Source organism: Arachis ipaensis, chromosome B05 (assembly GCF_000816755.2).
Source record: "Arachis ipaensis cultivar K30076 chromosome B05, Araip1.1, whole genome shotgun sequence".
In the NCBI taxonomy this organism is placed as follows: domain Eukaryota; kingdom Viridiplantae; phylum Streptophyta; class Magnoliopsida; order Fabales; family Fabaceae; genus Arachis; species Arachis ipaensis.
In genome coordinates this window covers 141,799,900-141,805,577 of record NC_029789.2, presented here as the reverse complement: position 1 = coordinate 141,805,577, position 5,678 = coordinate 141,799,900, and positions in this window count along the sequence as shown.

Genomic DNA, 5,678 nt, shown 5'->3' with positions numbered 1-5,678 from the left:
TAAAAATATTAATGAATTAAATCAGAATCTAAAAGTGATATAAATATTGGATCGATCCGATCTAATAATTTTAGCAAAAATTGGATTGGATTTTTTTTTTTTTCAATTCGCGTATATTCTTGGATGCAGTAAAAGAAGAATAAAGAAGATGAAAAATGTACAGAGACGAAAAAAATAAGAAAAAAAATGCTAAAATTTATGTGTATCTTATTTTTTGAGATTTTTAGGATACTTGATTGAAAATTTTATTGAACAATAACTTGCTCACTTAATTAGAATTACTCATGACTTATATATATGAGCTTAAATCTATCCCCAAAACTACTAGTTCATCGGTGAAAGGATACGTTCATCAAGTATTGTTTATTATTGAACAAAAAATACATGGTTATATTGTTCTAAGTGTATAATCTTTTATTGTATTATAAATTCAAAACAATAATGTCCATACAATATAATTTATAATGATCATATTCAAACCAAAACTGGCTGGTGAATTTTTGAAGATCGTTGATTATGGCTTTTGTCTAATCCAAAGTTATTTTCTTAATTTGCATCAATCAAATTCAATCAACCATCTAAAATATAGGATAAAAGTGAAACAGATTTGTCGGTTTCAATTTGTAGGTTTTGCAAAGTTTTATCAACCTCAACTAGTGATTATAATATAAGTTCGTGAATAATCATAATAAGTCTCTCTTTTAATGAAGTTTATATGATTCAATTTTAGACCAAATCTCCTATGCTCTAACCCTTTTCGCATCATTATTAATTATATATAATCATATTGCTAAAAAATTTAGCAGTCCTTTTCCTTAAATTTTGTCTATTTCGGCTATCCTTTTATCTTCATTTTATTTAATATACATTTTGCTTACACACACATTTGATTATATATTTATTATTAAAAAAATATAATAAAAAAAAAACCACTATACAATAACACTCTTAAATATTAAAATAAGCGTAAAGTATTGTTTTTGTCTCCAATGTTTGGGGTAAATCCTATTTGTGTCCCTAACGTTTAAATCGTTTTATTTGTATTTCTAACGTTTGTAAAAGTGATTCAATGTTATCCTGCCGTCAATTACACATCATGAGCGCTTTAGTTTGAGTTTTAAAAATCTCTTCATGAAGTTAGAATACAAATGTCTGGGATAGAATCGATGATCTACTTCGAAAAATAGCTCATCAAATGTTGAAACTAATTCCTACAACATTTACATAATTTACTTTTCTAGGGATATAATTGAATCTAAACACAAATAATGGGTATAATATTAAAATCGAACACATCCAAGTGAGACATAATTGAGAATGAATACATCCAAGTAAGAATAATTGAAAAATATAATCTGATTTGTTAGTATAATCAATAGTAGGATAACATTGAATCACTTTTATAAATGTTAAGGATACAAATAGAACGATTTAAATGTTAGGGACACAAATAGAACTTACCCCAAACGTTGAGGACAAAAACGATACTTTACTCTTAAAATAATTTTGATTTAAGAAAAAACTTGACATTATTCAAATGAACTATTCATAAAATGAAGTATTCTATTTAAAACAAATATTGGGAAAATGATGTGGATTATTTTTTGGTCAAACAAAATGATGTGGATTATATTATTTAGCGGTGGAAAAATGAATGGGCCACCACAAACCGCCCAAGTTCACAAAAGGTCCCCAGACATGGCTCTGAATTTTGATTGATAGATTTAGACATTAAGACATTAGACATATGCCCAAAATTAAAGCCCAATATAGGATAGCTAGGCACATGCCACATGACCCTAAAAGCCTTCAATTCTGCCACATCCATTCATGCAAATCCAAGATTTTTAGCCTTTATGCAAAGATATTAATAAAAAAATATAGTTGGAACATTTGATATATTTCTATTAAATTAACATGTATTTAGAAATTAGAATAAATTACCATTTGTACGCATAAAAGATGAAAACGCTTATATATGTACTTATACTAGATCGAAACTAAACTTGTACCCACGTAAGATGCTCTCCGTGTGACAAAAATACCCTACGTGGCACTCCAACCCTCTAAAGACAGGGTACTTTTGTCACACGAAAGACATCTTGCGTTAGTACAAGTTTAGTTTCGATTTAGTATGGGTACATATGTCAGCGTTTTCATCTTTTATGAGTACAAATGGTCATTTATTCTTAGAAATTATTTTGATTATTTTTATGTGAGTGTTTATTTATCTCTTTTACATATACACTTCCTCCTATTTTAATGCTAATGTGTTACAATTAAATCACACTTTCATATTGTTGTAAAAATTCTCAACTTAAAAAAAAAACATTATGTTTCTCAAAACCAAATATGTCCACATGGGCAATCATAAAGCACTCTTTTGGTATGAATATATCTTATATCAATTGTTAATACATTTGGAGGAGGTTAGTTAATTATCATTGAATTTATAAAATGTTTACTATTTATGAGTTTTATTATTTTAATTTAAAAATAAAAATTAATATTCACTTATTTATTTTATTAATTTTTTTATTTTAGAGGGTAATAACACATAAAATATATGTATTCAATATTTTGCCAAAAAATTAAGGTACAAATAACGTTAGACACAAAACATTAATTTTTATTCTAATTTTATCACTTCAAAACTTTTAAAATTTTATTTTCTTCCCTCATCACCTTCATCACTAAGGCTGTGTTTATTTTTAGAGACATGACAGAACATGACACTAAAACAGAGATAATAGGACGGAGACACTAATGTAATGTCTAATATTATGTTTGGATACACATGGACAAGATTAAAATATTATATGAAATGACTAAAATAGCCTTGTGATTCCAAATTTTCTACATCAATACAAATTAATTTAATAAAAAATAAGAGTACATAAAAATACAGACGGAACTTGAAAAAAAGTCAAATTTAAAGAAGCAAAAAATTTTAATCAAAAAATATATTAGTATTTATATTAAAATAAAATTTATAAATATAATTATTTTATTTTAAAATTTATTATTAATATGTAGGAATACATATGGTTAAGATTAACAAAAAAAATAAATTTGAGTTTGATTAATAAAAAATTTTGTTTAAGTTAATAAGCCAAATTAATTTTAAATAAAAAATTAATTTTAAAAAAAATCCATTTTTACATGAAAAAACAATTAGTTTTTGCATATAAAAATCTATTTTTATTTAAAAAAAAAAAACTAATTTTTTTTTATCTAAAAACTGATTTTTCTTTATAAAAAACTGATTTTTCTTTAAATTATATAAAATCAATTACAATTTATAAATTATTTTTTAGCATTTTAAAAGATTAATTTTACTTTTGCTAATATCTATCTTTCAAAAGTTTTAAGATTAATTATTTTTGTTATTATTTTTATTACAAATTAAATAATATAATATAAGGTTAAAATGGTATTGAAGTAAAACGATAAAAAGAAAAGAATTATCTACTCCTAATAAAAAATTCTACAGAAAAGAGAAAGTACCTGGAAAAGAAAGAGATAGAGGAAGAATATAAAGAAAAAAAGTATCTCTGAACAACGCAATAGGAAAAATAAGAAGGGGTAATAGTGGAAAAAAAGGAAAACAAAATTTATAAAATTGTCCGTGTCCACTCTTCTAAATCCCGTGTCCATCATTGTCCTTCGTGAAAGAGTGGACACAAAAGTATAAAAAATTGTCTCGGAGACAATATGTCCACTGTCCATGTCTCTGCTTCCAAACACTTTTTAAACAAGTGTTGTCCATGTCTCCGTGTCCTGCCCTCGAAAACAAACGCTCCCTAACATCATCTTTATTATAAGTAAAATTTGTTTTTAATGATAAATGTGTTTATATCTCCTTATTAATGTCTTAACAACCAGACTACATGCATGTGTATCTATGTCTGAATGCATGTATATTTTTGTGTTTGTGTCTTATAAAAAAAAAAATTCTGTGTTCATATCTTTATTATTCTAAGATAGTAAACAAACACAGGGACATTGATAACTGCTGACATATAAAATAAAGTTTATCACATCTCATGGTTTTTATTGTGTCATGTGACATTAATAGTGGCACATTAACAAAAATTTATTAGAAAGACCAATTTAATTCACATTGGTATCTTTGTAGAAATTAAATTGAAATATTAAGTCTTTTAGGCACTATATTAACCCTTGTGATTTTTTAAAAACTAGTTAAATCATAATTTAATAATTAAAAAATTATTGAAAGGTATCTTAGAAAAAAATAATTTAATTATTAAATTTTTAAAAAAATATTTTGGTAAAAATACAATTTAATAAATAAAAAATAATTTATTAAATGGTATTTTGGTAAGTAAAATTTAATGATAAAAAAATTTTTACTAAAGGATATTTTTGTAAAAAATAATTTTTTTTGAAAAATAGATAAAGTTAATATTAGTTAACACAAAAAATTTAAATAGATTAAAAATGAGATTTTTTAAAAGTTATAAGGGAGGAAAATGTACATTTTATAAATAAAAAAGAGGGGAATGTCATTTTAACATCTCGCAGGAGAATGAGGTGGAATTTTCTCTAAAATTTATACTATAGCATATCTCACATATTAGAACATAAGAATCATTAAAAGCAATAAAAAAAGAAGGTGCGTGTTGTGATCTATTATAGATGATGATTTAAGTTATAACCATTTAAATAACTATACAAATAGAAAACCTAATTGTATGAATGTAAGAAAACGGTTAACAGCAAAAAATATTTTTATGGTAACAACATTTTTAAATAATTAATGCATTATTTTAATAACATTTCATATTCTTTTTAGGTTTTTTTTTTTTGTTTTCTACAATATTCCCCAATCCGACAAGTTAAGAACTAATCCGTCGTGAATCTGAGCTTCATTTAAGGGTCTGTTATTGGCTAATGGGTTAAATGGGATTCAAATCCCGACACTTGTTTAAGCGGACGAGTGAGCTCACCACTCGACCAACTTTTTTAAATAACATTTTTTTAGTTATTTAAATAACATTTTTGCTTCTTAATACAAGGCCTTTGCAATAAGCCCATTTACGTATTGGGCCAATGCATGGTTTCGTAGGATTTTGTTGTTAGAGAAAGTAAGTAAGACAAAGCCCATTCAGCAATATTTCTACAAGGGTCAAGCCTTTTGTTGTGATAAGAGTGTGTTTAGTTTAAGTTTTTATTTTCAGTGTTTTTTATTTTTAAAATTTTGTAAAACAAAAAAAACAAAATGTGTAAACAAATTATTTTTTTTTATAAAATTTAGAAAATAAAAAATATTTAAAATAAAAATAACAATAAAAAAAAAATAAAAATACACACCATGGCATCCTAAGTTGTTTTGCTAACAACTTCAATCTTTGGCATAAACTAGCCATTGTCAATAACTTCTGAAATAATCCATATTTGCCAACATTCTTTTGTTGTTGATACAAAAATGAAATCAGTCCAAAATAATGACAATTTAGAAAAATTGCAACTATAGAGACATATTTGCTAACAGAAAATTAGTCGTTAGAAAATATTTGTTACTAAAAATGTGGATTTTAATATATTGCAATAATTTTCTATTGTTCTATATGTTATATTATACCAGTAATAATTGTGGTCTCGAACATAATACTAAGTTAGTCTAAAAATAGAGGGAGAGTGGAGGCTTTGTCCCC